The sequence below is a fragment of the Callospermophilus lateralis genome, unplaced genomic scaffold, assembly GCF_048772815.1.
Source record: "Callospermophilus lateralis isolate mCalLat2 unplaced genomic scaffold, mCalLat2.hap1 Scaffold_286, whole genome shotgun sequence".
NCBI classification, from domain to species: Eukaryota; Metazoa; Chordata; class Mammalia; order Rodentia; family Sciuridae; genus Callospermophilus; species Callospermophilus lateralis.
In genome coordinates this window covers 1,483,013-1,507,946 of record NW_027513546.1, presented here as the reverse complement: position 1 = coordinate 1,507,946, position 24,934 = coordinate 1,483,013, and the positions used below count along the sequence as shown (strand labels likewise).

The window sequence follows — 24,934 nt, the reverse complement described above, 5'->3', positions numbered from 1 at the left end:
ACATTTCAAATCTTCCTCTCTTAATGTGTAAATATAATTCCCAGTCTCATGTCCATCTATTTTTGGAAAAAGTGTTACTGGTTTGTTTTTGTAGCATAGCCAGCCCATTTACAGAACATCTGTACCATATTTTTTATTCAAAATGCATTTGAAAATTACCATGACTATTGTTATTACTCATTTAAAATAAAGGAAGGAAGCAGAAGTTAGTGGATACGCATCCCAAAATGTATTTTGGAGAGTCAAAGGGTCCAAACCCAGGTTTGTTCTCTTTAGCTGTGTGGTGCTGGGCTATGAAGAAATGTCTCAAAGCATTGATTTCTTCACTCCTACACCATGGATAGTAATACTAACCTTGAAGTATTATCAAAGGGGACCATATGAGTTAATGGGTACACAAGTATTAGAATAGTTTAACTATTTTATTATTACTTCACCTTGTCTGAGAATATAATTTCATAGCTAGTTTTTTGGCATACAGAGAATCATTTCAGAATATTCTGCCAGGGGCTGGGGCTCAATGGTAGAGGACATATGAGGCACTGGGTTCAATCTTCAGCACCACATAAAAATAAATAAATAAAATAAAGGTATTGTGTCCATCTACATCTAAAAAATGTTTTAAAAAAGAATATTCTGTCTAAAGGTCATTTATTTTTACTTAAATCTTTCATCACTTTAAAACCACATAGTGGTCAGTCAACCCTTTGCAACTTCTTTCTAGTGTTTACTTAAATATGAATTTTATGGAATTAAACACAATTTTAACAATTATAACTTATTTTAATTCATTAATTTGGTTAATTTCTATCTATACTTTCACTGCAATGTCCTTAAGAATTGACATTATTTATAGTTTTCTCATAACCTACAACAAATGATGTTTGCACAAATGGTTCTTAATATAGTAAATAAAATAAATGCATAATTCATGTTGAGCTTGAATTATAGTAAAAAATCTTATAACTTGATTTTTCTGTACATATGAAAATCATATCACATGTTCTATATTAAGTAAAATAAGTTCTAACATAAAACTATCTTCATGCAGACACCTTAAAAATTGATTACCAAACAATTAAATTTCAACTCATGAACTTACACAAATATATGAAATTTCACAAAAATAGCATTTAGGAAAAGAGTTCATTGATTTTTTTTTTACTTATTTCATAATAAATAAAACCAATCCATGTTATTATTTGAATATCAATAAGAAGAAAATTGTCTCTTATGTAATTTGTATATATTATAAATATGAAATAAATTATAGGACTTCAGTGTCATGGTCACTTACCCTCTTTAACTAAGGGCATTTGTTACATTAACACCAAAATATTTAGATACATTGGCCTTTTGAAATTTTCTGATAATTTGAATGAGGTGAAATTTTGAAGCTTCCCTCTCTTTTAAAATTCTTGAGAATTATTTGGACCTCTGACTATAGCAACACTGATAAATGATTGATTTTTAATTAATTTAAAGTTGTTCTGTCATTGTACCATTTCACTTCACCTGAGAGGTTTTAATAGAAGAGTCAGGTCAAAACATATACTAGTTCAACCTGCAGTTTGGTCTACTTAAACAATTTCATTCTTCATGCAAGAGCAAGTATTGGGTATTTATTTCTCATCCATTCACTATGATAATAATATCTGATCAGTGGGATAGCTTGATCAACGAAGTCAGCTTAAGGAATTGGAATATGAATCATGTTTACTTTAAAAGTTCATTTGCAAAAAATAAAGACTCAAAATTAGCTTTTATTATGGAATCTCTAATTATCATGTGATGATATTTTGGCATCTTTATTTTGTCCTAGAAGACTTCTTTGATGGGTCTAATATACATTCAATCGTCTTTGAACAGATACTGAATTCCTCAAAATGGAATTGATGGTCAGTCTGTTTTAGGAATATTAATTTGGCATCACTCTCATATTGTGTGTGTGTGTGTGTGTGTGTGTGTGTGAGAGAGAGAGAGAGAGAGAGAGAGAGAGAGAGAGAGAGAGAGAGAGAGAGAGAGAAGTATATATAACCCACGTAACTCTCATGAATAAGCATGGCTATACAACTGTTGGTACCCAATCCACAAAATCTACTTTGGTAAAGAGTCCAGGGCTCTAATCTTAGGTTTGTCATCATTAGCTGTGTGACACAGTGCTATAAACAATTTGAATTCCTTTACTCCTATACTGTAGATAGTAATACCTTGCAAGTTTATTGAGGAAATTGATTTCTTAGACACATGAGATACATATGTACAGATGTATCTTATATACCTAAGTTCCAGTGCTGACTATTAGGGCTAAGAAACTACTTGTTATCCATAAACTAGGATTTCCTTACTCGCATTTTCCTAAAATCCACAGCTTACAATTTGGGAGAGCATTGCACTAATTATAGAGATAAGTAACCAAATATGGTTCTATAAATTTAGGAAATCTAATTTTTCAGTGACTGAAGACTTTTATTTTCACACAAGGGTTTATACTTTCTTCCCTGCTTCAAGCAGTTGAAGCTAAAGGCTCTAAAAGGAGGCCCTGGACATTATTTGTATGTCTATTCTCACACCATTACCATGGTTTTGTAGCTACTGGGAGAAAGAAAACTTTTATAGTATGGTAAAGATTACCAATGGATTATCCACAAACATTTAGCTTGAAGTAAGGCAGGGGTCTATTACTCCTACTTCAAAGTGATTTTAGCATTACTCACAATGGTTTTGTATTAAATAGTTTAGGAAAATAATTTTCATAAATTAATTGTCCTCAAAATTCTATAGAAATTAATCATTGAAAGTTATCAAGAGGGAAGAATTAACCTATGCAAGTACAGCAGATACAGAACAGAAAGGAAGAAAGATGTTCACCACAAGTGAGACTACAGCAAACAGTGTACAGAGAATGCAGGTGGAGGGTCCACCAAGACTAGCTGACTGGTATTCAACTCTACAATAGCACATTCGCTCAAGTAGTTCACTTCATACTCTGTGTCTGAGTCTAGCTGAGCAAGAAGGTCCAATCTGAACAAAAATGACAAGAAAAAGACATTGTGGTAGCACAGCCTGTAATTTACCTTGGCAAGAGTTTTTGAGTTTTCGTAGGGTACAGTGGACATAGCAGATAGGAACTGGCATGGAGAAATTATACTGTTATCAAGAATTATACTGTTATCAAGAAGGCTGCTTGACAATCAAGAGGAAGTTAAGAATGTTTAAGGTTTACCATTGTGTGGTGGTATCTGATTCCTATGCAAATGTCTCCAAAAGCCCCCAACATTAAAGGATCAAATCACACAAGAAAATAATTGGCCTTCAAACATTTACCTTTACTATCAGTGCAACTCAACGCTAAAAGTGGTGGGACAGATAAGAGGAATTCATGCATTTTTATTTCCTTCACTCCCAACCCAAGAGACCTGAATGTCTATATCCTTATCCCCACATTCTCAAATATACAAATTATGGTTTCTTTGGAATCTTCAGTGATTTATTTCCATTTTACCAAAAAACAATCTTGACATGGAAAGTAAAAAATAACATTTTCATGTTTCTCACAATTCCATGAGTTAATATTAGTTTCATAAGGCAATGGGGAGTACACTGTGGTATTCATCTAGCAAGTGGAATTCATCTAGAAAGTAGATTGGATGAGGGGTTTCAAGACTGACATAACCATCAACTGACATGTAGTGTTGGAAGGCTGAACTGAGCCCCAGTTGTAATCTGAGCATCAACAGGCGATCTCTCTTTTATGGCAGCCTCAGAATAGCTAGACTTTCCACATGACAGGTTAAAATTTTAAGAGTTAAGTATTGAAACAAACAATGCAGTAGTTATTTAGCAATCAAGAGTTACCTGAAAGTCGTAAAATTGGCTAACAATATTCTAAAAGCATGGGGGTAAGGTATCTGACTGTTCATGTTGAGCCGCAGTTGTTACAGATAAAAAAAATTGTTCCACATTTATGCCCCCACCGAGTTGAGACTGATCAAAACCCTTCCACAGAACTATTCATAGCTTCTCTCTGATCTGAAAGGTGAAATTAGCAGCAAAAGTGTTATAAATTTGCACCAGATGCACAAAACAAATGAGAAAACGAAATGAAAGATACTTAGGGATTTTCCAAAACTTTTAGGAAATCATAAGCAGAAGAACTAGGGGAATGCATTTCTGTTGAAAACAACCAAGTAAAAAGAGTCAAATGTCACATTTCCACTCTAATTGATTACTTAAAGAAATTTTTATCACATTCTCTATTATACTGTTAAACCATAAGAACTACAATTAAGCTCAGTTGACAGGATTCTATTTTGGACCAAGCAGAAATGAACACAAGGAACAATTAAAAACAATTCTAGGGATTCTCTGCAGCTCTTTGCAGAATCGCACTTAAAAGTGTATTCCACAGTTACATTTATTAAAAATATATTCTAGTTACAGGAAAGAGACAGGGAGAAGATTTTTTAAATGCTCTTCTTGATTTCAAAAAATATTTTAGAGTGAGTAATTTTATTTGATTATTATTTCTTCTTGACCAGCCTATGAAACTCTTAGGATCATGCATGGCAGAAAAGCTGTCACTCTGGTGACTTTTTGAGAGTACAGAGTGAAAACGATGAGACCTCACAATGAAATGCTTTTCTAGGTATTCATGCGATACTGCAAACAGGGCTCATTGGCAGCTGTCACAATATCTCTGGACTTATGCTAGGAGGAAAAGGAACAGGTTTCTGAGTTTCCCCGGGAGACCACTCAGCTGTTATTGCAAAAATAAAAAACATCTCAGCAGGGACTCATTTAAAAGTGTTAAATCCAAAGAACTGTGGTATAACATTGATTCTGTCCATGCCATACTTACTAACTTTACTCACAATTATGGAGAAATTATACTCTGTCTAGTAATTCATTAGTGGCGATGGTTCCTTCTGTTCCATCTATTGTAAAGTAGCTGTCCCCATCACTCTTCCAATTTATGAAGTACCTGCATGTGAAAAGAGTAAATGCAAATGTGCAATGGTTACACATTAATCATAATGGCAGTTAGGCTAACTTGACACAGTTCCTTATTTTTCTCCCTGTAGCTATTACCCACCTTGCAATAAAGAAGAGTGTAAATGACAGCTTCTTTATTGCAAAGTCAGTATGCTCAAGGGGAAACTGGAAATAATGAATGATTTAGTACTCCTGCTGTTCATATTATTTTAGGGTCTTGACACCTTGAAAGCTCAGCAGAGACTGAAATTCTAAAGCTGACCATGGGTTTCCTTAACCTGCTGAATACTAAACTTTTTTGAGCAGTAAAAAAAAAATCCTTAACAGTGGCTGTGAAAGGGCTTTGGATGAGGGAGACTTCTGCAAACAATAACAAAAATCTATGCCAGAACTGAGGTAGAATCTTGATTTTAACACAGACAGGGGAAAAAATCACATTATGGAAAATGAAGGAAAAACTTTGACAATTTGGTGATTGTACAAAAATATTTGTCTTTATACAAACATAAAAGAGCCATTGCTGTTTTATTATACTATATGTCAGGACAACTTTCAAAAAGAAGTGGTGACCTTTGCTAATGATGTCTTTTTTATCGTTTTTATTGTCTGACATATTTGGTAATAAATGTTGCTGACTTATGTGAAGCAATAGGAGTAGAACATCCAAGAAAATGAATAACAAAACAGAAATTTCATTCACTTAAGTCTTTAGGAAATGGTGAACACATGAACTGGTATGTTATCAATTATAATAACAAGAGTTAGCATTTTTAAAGCTTGCCATATTTCTCTCAATGTTGATAAATATTATCATTAATTCATACAGTAGCTCTAAAAATATATTATCAATCTCCCCACTTTACTTATGAAATTATAGAAATGAAACCATAGAAACAAGAAAGAATTTGTCCAAGTTTCCATAGATTCAATGTTTTATGCTGATATTTGAACAAGTCAGTAATGATCCCCATATGATCATCACTCTGTATTATTACCAAATTGACAAGGGATATTATAAGGAAGAGCTCTGCTAATCATATGGTGTGATGCACAGAACATTTACAAACATTATGTTTCTGGCAGGGGAACAAAAGATAGGTTCATAACAGTGGCTGAGAGCAGGTGACATTATTGCAGCTGGCCCATTAAAATACCCATGCCACAAAAAGTGATCCTGTGTTCATCATGAAAATTCAGTTAAGGGAAGTGTATCTCCAAAGAGCAGGTTATTATTCTGGCAAGCTTGTTATTATTCTGATAAGTTTGTAGTTCTCATGTCACTGCAGTCAGAGATCAAAACTTGTTTGCCTGTACAAATGAGATTTATGAACTAAACTTGTCAATATTTGTTAGTAATTGATTTTCCCACCTGAAGTTACTGAATGTAATGGAACAGGGTATAAACCGTGCAATTAATCTTTTTATATCATGGCTGTTGATTTGAGGTGTGAGAATGCATTGAAGCCATGTGATTTCAATATAATAGCTTATCTTTTAGGAATGCTCTCAAAAATATAAATGAAGTTAAGTTACATTTAAAAGTCAGGAAGCATGAGAATATAATAAGTCTAATTCTCTCTGTAGCATGTTCTTTTTTGAACAAGAAAGAATTGTCTCACAATAGTCCTTTTAAGCACTTCTATTCAACTAAATATATGCCTAATTGAAGAAGAAAATTGCTACTGAATGTGTTTATCAGCTAGCATTTTAAAAAGAATTTTCAATGCATACTATGTTCAATCATGCAACTCATTATATTTGTTGGGTGTACATCATGCAGTAGACACCTTGCTAGAGCTGAAACATGAAAATTAAGTAAAATAAACAAGAATTGGGGTTACACATATCAACACATGATCTTAATGACTGATAGAGGGATAGGGAAGACCATAGGAGAGCCAAGAAAAGGCATCAAGTGTAAAATCAAATGGTTCAGGCAAGACATCCTGTGCCTGATGTTTGGTGGCACTAGAAGGATATGGAGAAATGATCTTGAAAAAGAAACTAAAAAACCCAAAGTGAAAGGGAAAAGATGGTATTTTAGAGAGCAATGCAACCACACTATCAGACCTGTGAAAGTAGTATAGAGAATTATACATTGTTAGTAATTGCTATAGAAAATACTTGAGAGGAACAATAATGAGAAGATGAGTGATTTAGGTCAAAGAAGACCTTAGACATACTATTAAGTAGGTAGACCACATGCTAAGGGAGATCAACACTGCTGAGCAGGGTCACAGGGGCTTACATTTAACCCCTAGAAAAGTAACTTGTTGGATGTATTTGAAGAGGATGAGACTGTGAGCATTTCTGGATCTTCAAAATCTTGACAAAAGACGGAGAGTAAGCAGGGTTGTAAAGAGACTTGATTCAACAGGCTTTGAGGAGTGATGAGGAAAACTAGGGACACTTGCAGCCCAAAGAAGACACAAGATACATTAGCTGACTTTAAATTGGTAGAAATGGACACGTGCAGGGGTGACAGAATTACTTGTTATGTTTTGAGGGAATAGGTAGGACTGAAGAAGAGAACATATATAAACACAGATTTCAGATACTTAAAGCAAATATTTTTATATTAGAACTGTAAACATTTATAAGGGGTTTCCTCAGGAAATAGTACACACTGTGGGCGATTTTGGAACTGCTCCAGTAAGTTCCCACTTTGCTAAAATGTACTTCAACTTCCATAAACTTTATTGAGATATAATTTATATGCTAAAAAATTCACCCGCTTCATCCGTAAAATTCATTCATTTTAGGTATCATGAATGTTGTGCAAGAATGTGGTAGTTTTTAGAAAATATTTTAAATTTATTAACTCTATATGTATATATTGTTATGTGTTTAATTTTCTGGAAATTTTATTTTTATGGATAAAAATTGTGATGGGGTCAAGGAATAAAATAATTCTGTCCCTGAGGAGTTTTTAATGATAAAAGACATTCTCTTGCCTCCTGTTTAAAAGTCATTTGTTCTTGTGTAGGTAGACCTTGGTGCATGATTTATATTAGGTACTCTCCAACGTGACAGACAAGAACTGCTACTTTATGTTATTTTTAAATTTAAATTCATCATACATTTCTAAGAACATTTTAGAATACCTCTCCAATATATTACTTGATAGTACTTTCCACATTCATTTTTAACTTCATGTACACACATGTATTAATGTTTTAACAGACATATTTGAGAGTACCTTAGAGGTTTTATATCCCCTGGATACTAAATATTAACATGTTTCTCCAAAATCAAAGACAACTAATTTGTCCCAATATTGTTGAGGGTTAATGTTAACAATTTGGTTAGTGCAGAAATAAATACTTACTCATACACTTAATCTCAGAATAAAGTAAAAATAAACAGAGGTGAGTTCCCTGTAATTTCAGGCAATTCTGATGCCCAGCCTATGGGAAACTACAAGTCAAAATTAGTGGCTTTAACGTTTTTATGGTTTAGATATTAGGTATCGCCCAAAATATTATGTGTGAAGCAATGCAAGAAGGTTTAGAGAAGAAATGATGAGGTTATGAGAGTCTGAACCTAATCAGTGAGTTAGTCCCCTGGTGGAATTGGCTAAGTGGTAACTAAAGGCAGGTAGGGTGTGTACAGAGGACACAGGATGTCTTTGGGGTATGTATTTTGTATTTGGTAAACGGAGTCTCTCTCTTTTCTTTTTCATCATCATGTGAGCTGCTTCCCACTGTCACACTCTTTCATATAATGTTCTACCTGACCTCGAGGCCTAAGGAATAGAACAGGCTGTCTATGAACAGGACCCCTGCAACTGTGAGTACTCAAATAATCTTTTCCTCCAATAAAATTGTTTTTTATCAGATATTTAAGTCACAGAAATGAAAAAGCTAACCTTTATTGAAATCCTATGCTAAGCGGCAGAAGGAGACCCTCTTACCAAGAAAGGTCACTGACTAAATGTTTTCTCAGGGCCAATTAATCTGTGTTTACAGACTGACTTCACTTCACCCACTTTCATATTGCCCCACACTCTGTGGCAGGCCCAGTCTGATAGGCAGAAACTTTCTCAGCTCTCCAAGATCAATATCCCTGAGCCCTTCCCCTATCTATGATCTTTGAAGTCCCACAGTATCAGATTCACTGAGGGAAAGATGGGATATACTGCAAAATGATATAAGTGTGTTATCTATACAAAAAAGGGTTGAGACATTTGTGAGGCCCAAAGAAGTAAGGTTGCCTAGTGTAGTTACGTGCTACAAAATGTTGAAAAAAAATGCGTGGCCATTTGCACAGAACCAAGGACTCAAATTGGATAACTTTGCTACCAGAAATTTATAATCATACAAATCATGTTTCATCAGATTTTATGTAGTTTTATATTTTCTGCCTTTTGATTAGATTGTTTATTCCTTTTACATATAAGGTCTTTGAATTAATATTGAATCTGCATTTGCCAGTTTTTTTTCCATAAGTTTTGTTTCTTTTTTCCTCTATTCCTTCTCTACTGTTTCCTTTTTCATTAAGTGAATATTTTGCATTGTAATTTAAATCCTTATACTTTTTTTCATTGATTTATTTTTTCTTATACCTATTCTGAGGTTTGACCATATACACCTTATCAGATTCAAATTCCCTAACTGAATTCCAGTACTATCTAGAAATATTGCTCCTATATATCTATGTGCTTTTATTAAATATGGTATAAACATATTTACACCAACCTTTATGTATCTATGTCACAAGTCTAATAAAACATGGTAATAATTATGAAATATGTCTATTAAGGCTTAATAAAAGCAAGTAATTGGAGAAGAGCTTCAGATCTCTGGGTTCTCAAGGACTCTGTTTCAGCCTGGGCAAATTCTCTGAGCCAGTGCTCTAGGCATTGGGTGTAGACTTCCTGTTCTGCCTCTCATTGTTCAGGGTGTTTGGGCCCCACATTATTAGTCTCACTGGGATAGAACCTCCAGCTGTGTGTGATACTGACTGGAGGAGAGATGCTACTGGTCCCTTAGTCACACTCACTAGAAATTTAGCTTCTGAAACCTGGAGGTGGAGGGGATGAGAAATATTGGCAGCCTGACCCTCCTAGCAAACCATTATCTCTTGATTGGCTACTGAAGAGAGGGAAGACATGTCTCTTTAACCACAAATACCCAGGGCAGGCATTTCTACCAAGGTAGCTGGGACATAATAAGGAGGGAGGTAGTGGCTTTGGGTCCACTGCCAAAGTCTGTTGCTTTTCACAAATTTTTGTTTACTTACTTGAGTAAATAGTTCTTCTTGTGCTGTTAGCCTTTAGAAAAGTTTTGAGAGACAGTAAATAATTGTTTTTTAGTTTGATCATTTTTTTTTAATTTTTATTTGTTTATTTGTTTTACCAAGGAAGGCCTCTGCAGAGTTCCACATTGGCCATTCATTAAGTGGAATCTTCATCAATTTTTACAATTCTTTTCTTCCTTTATATTGCACTTAACCTGCATTTTATTTTTAAAATATTTCATTATTTGAGACTCTACCCATCTTGGAAATGTGAACATCTTTCTTCCATGCAATGTAATATGTTAGGGTCTGTAAACAAGTCAAGATGGCGCCTGGCATTTTGCCAGAGGGAGTGGTTTGTGAAGTAACGCCAGAGAGCCATTAAGTGTGGAGATTCCTTATTGGTTGACTGCTGTATCTAGTTTATGTTAATTAAGATACGCTGTGTGGAATGTATATATACCCCTCCTATTCTACAATAAACGTCTCCCACTCCTGCTGTATCAATCTACACAAGTCCCTTGTCACCCCCCGGTTATTTTGCTGCAGCCGGACCCCAGCAGATGGTGGCCCATATGGGGAGCCCCAGGACACTCGGGGGTAAGTGACGAAAAAAAAAAAGCTGCCCGTCCATAGATAGGAAGGGAGCAAATCTGCTCGTCCCTAGACAGATAGGGCGAGAGGACAAATGGCCATTTCGAGAAAATGGAGAAGATTGATACAGTATGTTTGTGTCTTGTTTTGTCTTGAAATGTTGTATTGTCTTTGTGACGAAAATATGGAAGGGGTGAGAAGTAAATTACTAAGAGAAGAAGGCACCCCAGTGGAACCAAGAGGAGTTAGGGCATGTGTTGATGGAAGTCCAGGAACTCTAGTCAGAAAGAAGAAAGTTCAGAGGAGCAAGGATTATCAGGAAAAATGTTGCAGCAAAAGGCTATTACTGAATCTTTTCGTTACTGGAGGGTGCATGAATTGGCGTGGCACGGCGGCTGCCATGTGCATGAGCCAGTCATGGCACAGCAAGGACTTTCCAACCGGTGGCAGCAGGCTCTTCCCCGCCCCCCCCGCCCGGGGAGCAGGACACCACTGCGAGAGAGCCCAAATCCAAACCTGACCCAGAGGCACAGTCTCACAGGCTCTTGCTCCCTGTGCCCAGTGGCAGTTTGAGTCCGGAACACTCCCCGGACTCTCCCTGGGTCCATCTGGGGCTGCCCGGGATGCTGCAGGCGAAAGATGGCCCGCATCCCTGAAGTTTGATCATTTCCAAGGCCGGTAACTACAATGGTTCCCCCACACCTGGAAGCTAATGAGTAATGAGCAATATTAAGGCTTATTTCAAATGTTAAAAAAAACCTTGAGATAATGTACTAAATTGTTCAGAAGGTTGTTTTCTTAGCACCTGCTGGAATACTACAGGATTTTCTTTAGCATCATTGCTGGAGTTCCTGCCTTTGTCCCAGTGCCAGTGAGGACGAGGGTGGAAGAATTTCCAGTGTTGCTGAGAACCAAACAAGACTTCGGATCAAGCTAGCTGCCTGCAGAACTTACCTGGACTGTGATTTAAGCTAGCTGCCTGCACAACTAACCTAGACTGTGATTTACCTGAACTGTGAGTTAATCTATTGAGACACTGCTTTACCTGGACTGAGACAACAAACTGTAATCTACAACAAATTGTAACTCGATATCTTTGCTAACAGTGTCATTGCTGGTATTATTTTTCCAAGGGCTCCTTTCATGGAGCCATCAATTGGCTTGGAATTGTGGCATTTTGTATCCTCCCCTTCTGCTTGTAGCAGATTATTTATGGTGTTTGTGTAAAAATCACTATGGTTGTTATTTAAATTAAACAAAAGGGGGAAATGTTAGGGTCTGTAAACAAGTCAAGATGGTGCCTGGCATTTTGCCAGAGGGAGTGGTTTGTGAAGTAACTCCAGCGAGCCATTAAGTGTGGAGTTCCTTATTGGTTGACTGCTGTATCTAATTTATGTTAATTAAGATAAGCTGTGGGGAATGTGCATATACCGCTCCTATCCTACAATAAACAATGGCTCCCACTCTTGCTGTATCAGTCTACACAAGTTCCTTGTCACCCTCAGGTTATTTTGCTGCAGCCGAACCCCGGCAATAATATTCAATTAATACGGTAGATTCCAAATAAGATAACATAGCTTGTATATATTTCCTGTAGGTGATTCAATCTCTTTTCTTTCCCACTGCCTTTTAAATTATTTAAAAGTAGAGACTAGTTTTGTTCATCTTTCTGTTACCAACTGCCTGGGATAGTAATCTCCACAGACAACTTGCAACTTACATTTTGCACTTAATTTGATGCACAGAAACAATTATTCCAGTTTATATGACAGCCAAATATTTCCACTAGAAGGCAATAAGAAATTTTAACATGTTTTATTCAGGAAAACCAATTTATTTTTCTGATTTGCAGAAGAATTTATTAGCTTTAATACTCAAATTCCTAGATCCCAGAAAAAACTTCACATTCCCAGACAAAATAAAAATTTACCATTTTACTTATACTTAATACTTGGAGACATGTCATAATTTACAAATTTGATTCAAACAGAAATACAACTTTGTGTAGTTAATTACATACATTTTAAGTTTTTTGACAACATATTAAATATTCAATGATTTGCATAATGTATGCATAAAATAATATGTCAGGCTGACGACTTAACTCAGTAATATAGTACTTCCCTAGAATGCACAAGGCCTTAAATTCAGTCTACAAAACAAATAAAACCTCTAAATAAATAATAATGTGTCTACAGCATCCTGTATTTTGTTACCATAGTAAGCAAATTTCATTTACTTTGCTCAGTCTGACACTGACATATAAGTGCACTGCATAAATTGACTATTACTGAAATGCAATGAAATAGTTTGAAGAACACTTGTTTTCTGGACAGAGTGAGTGATGTAAAATATCACTCATTCTTTTTACAGTTAGGTGTGAAATCTTTCTTTCTAATGCACACTATTCTTCATTTCTACAAAATTTGGAAAATAATATGTACCCGACTGTGTAACTGTCTTGTTAAAAAGATAAAATGTGTTGCTTAGACCCAGAATCACACGTGTCAACTTGCACTGTGTGTTTTTGTGTGTGTGTTTTCCCTTTCTCTGTCTGTCAACATTATTTCATTTAATTTCCAGATAAAATATACTTCCATACCCACAAACTTATGCTTAGTTCTAGCATCAAGTTATGCTATACATTATCTTCAACTTTAAAATACCTGAACTACGAAGCTCCGCACAAATCTCTCAAACACAAACCATGGGCACAGATTCTCAGGCTCTGTATTATAAATGGTTTCTGTGTTTGGCTCTCATTCACCATTTTATGTCACCCAGTTTTTAGATTGTCCCCTGGTGAGATTTGGTACCCTTTTCTCTGGATGTTCTCCTATGAGGAAGCCCCCTGACTTCTGGAATATGGCTGAAACTTATACAGACTAGTATTTTTCTGATGTCCTGCCTTCACATGACTGACTGAATCCAGTGCCCAATGAAAGAGTAAATGTTGAACAAGAGCTATCATTTTTTTTATTGTGATATTTTACCCAATATAACAATTGGGAGACCAGTAGCAGAAAAAAAAATTGCCATGATCTAACTGACAATGAAACCACAACTATAATTTTTGAACATTTCAAGAAGACACGGCATAGTTTCTAAATATAGAAGGGCTTTTCAGGAGATACACGTTCCTAGAGACAACAATCACACACTTTGAGTTTCCAAGAGTCTTCATTAAAATATAAGGATAGATTGATATTTACTTGCAACTAATCCCAGCAGTACCCTTTTCAATAAACAAGAGACATAACAATAAAGTATGTTTGTACCATCTTCTACTTACTCAGTAATAGTTGAGATTTAAATGAAAAACTAAATACTTATGATATATAAAACAATTCATACAATTTTTCAATGACTATTGCAAAGAAAACTGGTTTAACAATTGAATAGAAATAAATTAAAAAAAAAAAAAAAACAGTAACCTGACCTGTGAAGGCTACCTGATAGAGTACAGTTTTTATTACTTCTTTGTAAATGAGTTTTTAGAAATGCCTCAAAAACTTTTATTCTCTTCATTAGGTAAGCATTCCCCTTAAAATTCTTTCTTTTAATTTACCTAAATAACTTCCTCTGAGTTAATGGAAATGCTAACTTTGACCCTGTCCTAATTCTCAAAACATTTTGTAAAAAGTACTTGATGGTATTGAACTATACTAAAACTATTACATCTTATTCTTAGGTAATAAAATGTAAAAATAATAATTCAGGTCAATGTAGAAAACAGTCTTTTGTTTAGGTAATTATTATATATCAAAATCTCTTCATTCTTATCTCTAAGTTGCTAATATTTTGTTGTTGTTGTTGTTGTTGTTGTTGTTGTTGTTGTTGCTTTTGTGTTTGGACAGCTAATGAAATGAAAATCAATTGAATCTATTTGCAGAAACATTTTAATGAAAACTTCAGCCATATACATCAACACTCAGAGTGTAATTGCTTCCTTAACAATAACAATTAAGCTTTAAACTTTTTTCTTAGAGATCTCAGTGTTTATATGAACCTTTTTAGGCAAATATAAGTTTAAAAAGGTTCGTATAAACACTGAGATCTTTATTTCTTTCATTTATTTATTTCTTTATCTTATATTTCTCCTTATTTTTAAATTTTTCTTAATAAATTCAAAGTTGTATCTCAGTTTGGATAGTTGATTGTTTGTTTTAGATGTTTAATGACAAACTAAACACATTATAAAGTTAGAATGGTTAAATAGTTGGCACTCTTGCTGGGACATGGGACACAGTGAAAGGGGAGGCTAAGGAAGAAGGATTGTAAGTTTCAGGCCAGCCCAGGAAGTTCATTGAAACCTTGTATCAAAATAAAATAAAAAGAACTAGGGACATAGCTTAGTTGCAAAAACACCCTGGGTTCAAGAGAGTATTAGAGAGTAACACACACACACACACACACACACACACACACACACACAGAAATGTTTCACTTCTTTGTTTAAATATCTCATTTGGATATAAGTAATATGCTTAGAATAGGTGTCTAAAGAGGTATAAATATAAAATGTGTTAATAAAATTATATATATATATATATATATATATATATATATATATATATATATATATATTAGAGAGAGAGAGAAAATTTTAATATTTATTTTTTAGTTTTCGGTGGACACAATATCTTTGTATGTGGTGCTGAGGATCGAACCCGGGCGGCACACATGCCAGGCGAGCACGCAACCGCTTGAGCCACATCCCCAGCCCCTAAAATTATATTTGTTATGTATTCATTTTCCTTTAATTTTCTCATACTTTCCTTTTTTTTTTTGTTTGGTATTGAGGATTGAACCCAGAGATGCTTTACCATTGAACTATATGAACTATATTTTCGTTCCTTTTAAGTTAAGACAGAGTCTCACTAAGTTGTCCAGAATAGCTTTAAAATTGCCACCCTTCTGCCTCTGCCTCCTGAGTACCTGGGATTACAGTTGTGCACCAAAGTGACAGGCCTGTTTTTGTTGTTGTTGTTGTGGTTGTTTGTTGTTTGTTTTTTTTCTTAAACAGTCACACATTGTATTCTAACTATGAATCTTTTGATACATGTGCATGTCAGTGTTCAGACTCCCCTGTACTCTGCCATTCTCTTGTTCTATGTGGACTATGTATTTTGTCTTTAGATACTCTCAGAAAAAGATTTTTTTTTCTTTAAAAAAACATCATCTGTTCCCAGAGCATTATATGTGACCATTTGTTCAATTTGTTGAGACCTTGAAGCAGCTTGCTGTAATGGTGGAAAATGTGGTTTACACCAATACTAAGCTTGGGTTCTGAACTTGATGTCTTGAATATAAAACACAGGTTCTCAGCTTTGTTATGTATTGAAACATACAGATAGCAGGGTTTGATAATACAAATAAAGAATGTGCTTAATAAATGTAGGCATTTCATCCCTAGAAATATTTCTGACTCTGGATCTTATGCGTCCTTCATTGGGCCGTGGTTCTCAATTCAATCCAGCTATTTTCTGAATTCCCTGCAGCACTAAATGCATGTTTTGCCTTTGCTCGTGGTGTTCCTATGAAGGGGCCTCAAGTCCTTATGAGTGACATCCATCACTTCTTTCCTACAAAATCCTCCTGTGTTATTTCTTTTGTCTAACCTACATGTTTAAATTGATGTTAATGTTGGTTTCTCAAAAATGAAAATAGCAAAACAAGAGTTTTGTATTTTGTTTTGTTGAGTACATAAGAAGTTCCTTTCATTATAGTTTATCAGTGAGTTCCCTGTTCAGTCATAGGGCCTTGTACTTACATGGGTGCACTGTATTATTTTATAAGAACATCTGACTGCTCTTATTAACAATATCCAGGCTAGAGGGTAGACATGGAATTTCTTAATTTATATCAATGAGTGTTAAACATACTTATCCTGAAGTACTTTCCAGATAGCTTCATCATAACTACTTCATATTAGTGCCTTGAAGTAGTATGTTTGTTCATGTCATCATTAATTTTATTTACTGTCTCTAGGAGCCACAGCAAAATGGTCTGGATCTGTTTGCTATTTTATCTAAAGCAATTTACCATTTGTGTCTTAAAAGCTTATATTATGTTTTAAAGAATTTTTTATTTCTTTTATTTCTTCTAAGTAAGCTTGATTTCCTACAAAACTAGACATGTGTACTCTTTAGTTAATTTACACTAAAATTATTCACATTCTAATAATTCATTGAATGGTTTATGACAGATTATTTCATGGACTAATTTCTTTAATTTTCTAATGATTATTGACTTTTACCGTATTTTTTCAGGAAAATATATGATGATTATTTACTATGCATTTAAAATAACTAATTATTATAGGTCAAACACATACATACACAATTTCAAATTAGTGTGACAAAATAATTATTCTCCAAAAGCAACTGAAGAAATTATAGAGAGAATGAATGGAGCCAAGTGTTGTGGTACATGCCCATAGTCCCAGCAGCTCAGGAGGCTGAGGCAAGAGGAGCAAAAAGTTAAAGCCAGTCTTAGCAAAGGTGAGGCACTAAGCAACTCCTGTCTCTAAATAAAATACAAAATAGGGCAGGGGATGTGTCTCAGTGGTTGAGTACCTCTGAGTTCAATCCCTGTTACCATCACCCTGCACACACACACACACAACACACACACACACACACACACACACACACACACACACACGGTAGAAAAGAAAAGAAAGAGAATGGAAAGGGTTTTTTAAATGTTTGCTCCCTCAGCACTTGGAGATAAAGCAAGTAACCTGAACTACTACAAAAGGAAAGCATAGCAATTCAGGTCCATGATACATCCCATGTTCACCTGGGTGGTCAGAACTCCTGAGGAGTTACCTAAGGCAAAACAGGTTGGCCTCTGAAATAAATCACCATCCTTTCCATTACAGTGACACTGCGTAATTGAATGTATTACTAAACTAATATAAAATTTCTTTGTAAATTAAAGCTAATTCTTTGGCTATTTGTTCCAAGGCTTATAATAATGAGAACTTGGGGATCTAGCTGTATTTCTTCAAATATTTTGCCATCCTTTCTGAAGACATGATTTGATCTTCTGGTATCTTGATTTCTCTCTCTGTAAAATAATATGAGCTATTCTATTGTGTGTGATGTGAGACATGTGCACATTCCAGAACTAGTACAAATTAAATATGATGATATCATTATATGTTGATAGTCGCTTGATACCAATATAAATAAATCCTTATTTGGATATAAGGTTTGAGGGAACAGAATTTTTTTTTCCTAGTGAAAACAAAATAAGCAATGCATGCTTGTAAGAGTGTTGTTGTCATTTTGTATTGTCAACTAGAAATATGGTATATGAGCAAGATTCAGAAGGACCAATAACATGATAAGAGCATGTCTACAACAAGTATACCTTATTGTCTCCCAGGGGCGGGTTCCTGCTGAGTTTACAAGCAATGGTTACCCAAGGTGATTAGGTGAGATCACAGTTATGAAAATCAAATCACTGATAAGTTTTAAAATGCATTTGAACAATTATGAAGACATGATTTAGCACCACTTTTTTATTGTTCAAAAAATCACATTCCCTATCACTAAAATAATTTCTTATACTCCACTTCTTTTCCTTCATCCTAGACTTCTGCTTTCACAGGTACCAAAAGAATATGCATATTTCATTGCCAATTCCAAATTACTGAAAGAACATTTAAGAGACATAGCGTAGTGGAAGGAAGTTACCTCCATCATTGGGAGCAAGGCTATGACAGGGATAGTGAGAGCAGGACTTTTTTTCTTTGGTTTTCTGGTCACCCCGAGGTGGACAGACATTCTATGCCCCAATTTTCCACTGCATAAGATACTGAGATGCCACAAGTCAAAAGCATCTTGGCCAAGAATCTGTGAACTGAAATCGTAAGCCCAAATAAGTCATCTTTCATTTAAGTTTATTTTTCTCATGTATTCTGTGACTTTGATGAAGAGCTGACTAACATGGTACTATTTAACAATAACCCCCAAAATGTGCAAGTGAAAACCTACTTGATTCAATACTTTTATTGAACAAGCTTTAAATGCAATATGCAAAGTTAATATTTTTGAAGTAAAACATGTATCCTAATATGCAATGCAATGTTATTAATAAAATGTAGTATGCATATGCTTATGAATATATGAAAGGGCATTTTTCCAAATCTATCCTAAGCAGAGGTGTGTGTGTGTGTGTGTGTGTGTGTGTGTGTGTGTGTGTGTGTGTTGGCCTTTCTTTCTTAAGGGCTTACATACATGAGGATTTTGATATTATATTTATAGAACTTATGCTCTAATGTCATAGCAAAAGGAAGTTTGATCAATCTCTTCTCAGAAAAATTAATTTCCTCCCCCACTCTTTTTTTCCCTTTGTGTAAAATGATTATCTGTTCTTAGCTTCTATAAATGCAGTTAATGAAAGCTATATGCCATCAGCATATTTGCAAGTAGACTTCATACAAAAACCAATTTCAGAAAAATAATTCTCTTGAGGGTCCTAAATCTTAAGGATAGCATAGTTGTGACAAATTCAAATAAGGCAAACTCCCCAGAGATTAACACATTCAGCTGTTACTGCAGTTTCTAAATTAGTGTCCCCTTTAATGCATGTTTGCCTTGAGTTTCTTTGAAGTATTTCAAATCAAGTCCTGTCTGCTTTTTCTCTTTGGTCCACCAATATTTATACACAATATCTTTATGTTTTTCATTTAACATTTTTGGAGTTGTTTCTTCTCATTTGATTCTGCAGGTTTTCAAGTGATGTAAGAATTCATAATATATCTTTTACTGGAAATTAGTTTCAACTATTGTAAATAGTTAGCTCTTCCTAACTTAATAAAATAATCCACGAAGAATAGTTTATGGCATAGAAACCAACACACTATTTGTTTCTTATTGTAAACTTGAAACATACTTCCTTTTCTAGAGTCCAGTTGGTTTTATGACTCTAGTAAGTTTTTCCTGTATTATATTTTATCAGTTAGTAGAAGAGAATTATTTCTGTTTTCATGATCACTTTTTATTTTAAAATACTGTGATTCAGATCACAGTATTCAGATACTGTGATCTTAAGGAAAAGTAGTACCTATAAAACTTTATAAAATATTTATTAAGATAAAATATTTAATACTTTTTAGAACTGCAGCCTTATCTCTTTACTTTGTATTTGCAATGTGAATTTTAATTTATATATATATATATATATATATATATATATATATATATATATATATATATATATATATTCTTAGAATCATTTAAAGAGTGTATGCACTACAAGAATTTGTTATATATAATGATATATGGTCATGATCCATAAAAAATATATATGCAGTGTTTCTTAGAAGCAAGTCCTATTAATTAATTACTGAGTTTCCCATGTATTGTTCTATATTTGTAAACAAAATATTTAATCATTTTGATTTTTGCATCATACAGAAAATATTTACAAATGAATAGTTTGCTATTTGGTTGTAGTTTATAATATAGAAATCAAGTCATTAATTTAACCAATATTTATTTATCTACCCCTATGTTCTAGGTAATTGTATTAGTCAGCTGTGTATTGCTTTGAGCAAAATAACTCTCAAGAATAATTTAGAGTAGAAAAAATTATTTTGGGATCACAGTTTCAAAACTTCAGTTTATAGTTGGCCAACTCCATTGCTCTAAACTTATGATGTAGCAGAAGAAAGTCACAAAACCTATGGCAGTCAGAAATGAGGGGCAGGAAGAGAAAGGGAGGGAGGAAGAGCATAGAGACAAATATATTATTATAATTATATATATGTAATATGATGTGATATATAATATAATACAATTCAAGAACCAGGCTTCCAGTGGCATTCTGTATTGTATTGTATATAATATTATATACAATACAATATATATAATATAATACAATACAATTTTTTATGGATCATGACCATATATCTTTATATAAAACAAATTCTTATAGTGCACATATTCTTTAAATAAATATATATATATATATTATAATTACATATATAATATAATATATGTATCATATTATATATAATACAATACAGAAACCAGACTTCCTTTAGCTATGCCCCATCTGCCTACAGTTACCACCCAATAATCCACTCAAGTTATTATTCCATTAAATATATTAATCCACCAATTATCTTCTAGCCCTAATCACTGTCAAAAATCCCTACCTCTGAACCACTGCTTCATGGAGTGAAGTTTCTAGAACAAATTATAACATTAATGTTTGAGGTATGTGGGATTCATCAAGACCAATGCAGAAGAGAGGGGATTGGTGGATTGTGATCATATCTCAGCTACTATTAAGACTGATACAGAAGAATTGTGAATTTAGGTCAAGCTTGGGCAACATAGTAGAATCCTGACTCCAAATATAAATAAATAGATAGATAGATAGATAGATAGATAGATAGATAGATAGATAGATAGATAAAAATCCAGTGAAGAGCAGTATCTGGCCTTCTGAACTTTATATGCTGAAGGAAAAGTAACAAATCACATATGCAGCTCATAGAATGTGGCAGATTAATCTAGAAATATTTTATACCACCACTTATTTTAATCATCACAAAATTCCTGCTAAGGAAGATAAAAAAATAGAATGGACATTTTTTGAACATGTAGTATCTCCCCATCCAATTTTATCAATAATTAAAATAAATTTTATCTGTTGCCTTAGCATGCCATATGGGAAGCTTGGCTTCACTTTTGTGTCTCTTCCCACATGTGCTTTGTGGATAAATGTGTATTTTTGCCCATCTGATTAAATTTCTGGTGTATTGAAAAAGTAGCTAGTAATAGGTACACATGTTGCAGTCAGACTTGCCTCACTAGAAATCATTTTTATGACCTTTATTGTAACATGTTCTACCACAAAGGGTAGACAATACTAGGGGCAGAATAAGAGAGCATTAAAAGGCAAAGGCTGGAAGAACAAAGGGGAAAATATTTACAAATTAAACTAAGACTACTAGGGAACTGTGTGGTAAGTTTGCCAGGCAGAAAATCAAAGCCAATCTTTCTTTGAAGCTGGTTTAGTTCTTGGTGATGATATTACTTCTGGCTTTACTGTGCTCAGTGTAATGATAAGAATAATAGCAGTAATAAAATATCCAGAATAAAAGATTAACACTACTAAATTTTACCTTGCATAGTAACACTGTTAAAAGATATTAAACAAAGAAAAAAACAAATAGATTGTACCCTAATGTGTCAAATAATTATATATTTGATATTTAGTTTTCAGAACATATTTTCACTATCATTGTTAAGTGAGCAAACATGTTTTTACACCAAACGAAGATGACTCAACAGGATATTTCCACAACTGGCATGATTCAAGTTTGTTGTTTACTCCATGAACATGGACCAGTTTCATGTTTTCAAAACAATTCTGTCTTTTGACAACTCTCACAGAATCAATTAGATCCATCTTCATCTTGGAAGCAGGCACTACTCATTAGAAGAAAGACTAGGGTGTGACTTTAAAATAAAGTGGCATTGCCCTGACTCCTATGACATAAACAATGAAACTTGAAAGCCCACTTGTGCAGGATAATTTCTCTGAAATGTATCTTTCTTTTCCTTCTCATACCAGGATCATTAATTTGACAATTTTCCTGGGTTTGAAACTGTCCCTTTACCTAAGGATGTGTTCTACTTATGTAATCTTTAAATTTTTCTGCATGAAAGGGTTTTGAAGTGCTGCATTAGAAGGACAACTTTTGTTAATGTTTTTTGTATCATCATGTAATTCAACAATTAAAAAATTGAATGTGATTTCGACATATGCAATTGGACTGTTACCCCAATTCTCTTTTATTAAACTGTATAGAGTTTTAATCAGTGTTTTTTTTCAATGTTTTCATTATTTTTTGTTACAATCTTCAGTATTTCTTTAATAGCTTTACACATTTATTAAAAAAACTATAATTTTGTTTGCAAGGCATTTTCTACTCATTCTCTTTAGATTAACTGGAACTGAAACATGTTGCAATGTTGACATGCAGAAAAACAGCCTGAGCCCCATGAGTAAACTGGCCAGTACTTGACCTGAAAAGTAAGGTATGCTCATTACTATAATTTTTCTCCCTTTTTGTGAGACAGATGTGCTTCTTTTAGAGTTCTGTCCTTATCACAGATGTGCTATAGAAAATAAAGAATCTGTTGTGATCTGAGTGGCCATGCTCCCCTTGTATATATATTGATGTTGTAACCTGCAATGTAATGGTATTACAGGTCAGCATTTTGTGGAGTATTTAGGTTCAGAGGTGAAACCCTTATGGATGGTATTAGGGACCTTTGCATTTCTATAAATTATGGGCATTCAGAGTCATCCTGCATAAGGCACAGAAAGAAGAAAAGAAGTATAAAGAAAGTTTCTGTCTACTTAGAGACAGAAGGTAGATGGTAAAACCATTCTGTTGAAGTTCAGAGAGAAATAAAGAACCTACTAGGAACTGGAGGAAAGGCAATATTTATTATCAAAGATCAAAGAACTTGGGGAAGTGTGTTCACAGTCTAGCATTTTGTGGAACATAGAACTTTCAAGGTGTGAAACTTACTATTTAGCTGAGTTTTCTACACAAAATGTTGGAGAAGAAACTTGGTTCATTCTAATTACTTACAGCAAAACGTGGAGGGAGATTAACTAAAGATGGAATGGTTAAGCCAGTGGAAATCATAATCTTAAAATGTGGAAATAGCTCATCCATACTGTAAAACATGAGAAAGTGTGTTTAGAAGAGCACAGTAGGGGTTGGCAGACTACTAATTTGATAAAGGGATTCCTGTGGGTGTGAGCAACAGACTCTAACCACCATAACAACAAAAGCCAGGAGTAAAGATGTCATCACAGCAGCAGCAGCTCTGCCAAAAAGAACTGAAGAAACCAGTGAGAAAAACAAAAGAAGGCTCGCAGACTTCCAAAGCCCTACAGTACCTTCAACTGAGAACATGTGCTTTCCTTAGTTCAAAAGAAGGATTCCAACATAATCTAACCTCCCTAGGGCTAGGGTCATGGCTGCCTTCCCAGTGATTTCACAGTGCAAGATCAATGCCTGTAGAGCCAAAGGGTGAGGATGCCAAATAGAGGGCTGGGAGGCCACCTTCCTACATGGGTAGGGCCAACATAGAGAGCAACAGCATGTGTAGAGTCCTGCTCAGGAGTAGGGGTGATGTTAGCACCCTGATGAGTGCAAAAGCCTGGAGCTCTGCCCCAGTGGTCCAGGAGGGCAGAGGACTGACCGAGAGAAGGTTTATTCTTAAATCTTAGGGCTGAAGGGAGTCTGGCCTGCTGCAGTACACATTCACATAGGACTTGTCATCACTTTTGCATTGCCTGCTTTTCCCTTTTTGAATGGTGATGTCTGACCTAGGTCACAGAATTGTATTTTGGGAATACATAACTTGTTTGGTTTCATTGGTTCATAGCTGGAGGGAATTTTTGCCTCAGCATGAATCTTACCTTGAATCTCAACCATATTTGGTTTAGATATTATTTAGCTAGACTTTGTACTTTAGACTCAAATGATTATGTTGGAATAATTTGAGACTTTGGGAGCTCTGGGGAAGGAATGAACACATTTTGAAGGTGAGGACAAGAATCTTGATAGGTCAGAATGGAATGTTAAGGACATAGTGCTTGTGAACATCTCACCCCCTTAAGTCATGATACAAAATCTGAATCTCCAATATGATGGTATTAAGAGATGGTGCTGATTAAGCTGTGTGAGTGGGGCCCACATGCTCCTAAACAGTGGACCACAGAGAACTTTCTGTCTCTTTCTGCCTCATGACCACTGAAGAAGATGACCACCATCTTCTAAATATTCACCAGATACCAGAATTGCTGGCACCTGGATTTTGAAAGTTACGGCCTCCAGAAATCTGGGAAATAAATGTTTATTGTTTAATTCACCCAGTCTGTGGTAATCTAAGACTACAGCCTAGACTGACTGAGCACCCCATGGGATAGATTCAGATGAATACAATAAAAAAAAATACATGCTTTCAAACCACTTCTTCAGATTGTGCTATCTACAGTGATGTGCTTTCTACCACTGAATACATGACACAATTTTTTGGTATTTACTTACCACATG

At 34.6% G+C, this 24,934-nt stretch overlaps 1 pseudogene; it reads right to left on the bottom strand.

Annotated features, from left to right (window-relative positions):
• Positions 1-24,934, bottom strand: part of LOC143386209 (cadherin-12-like) — a 79,085-nt pseudogene that overhangs the window by 23,238 nt on the left and 30,913 nt on the right.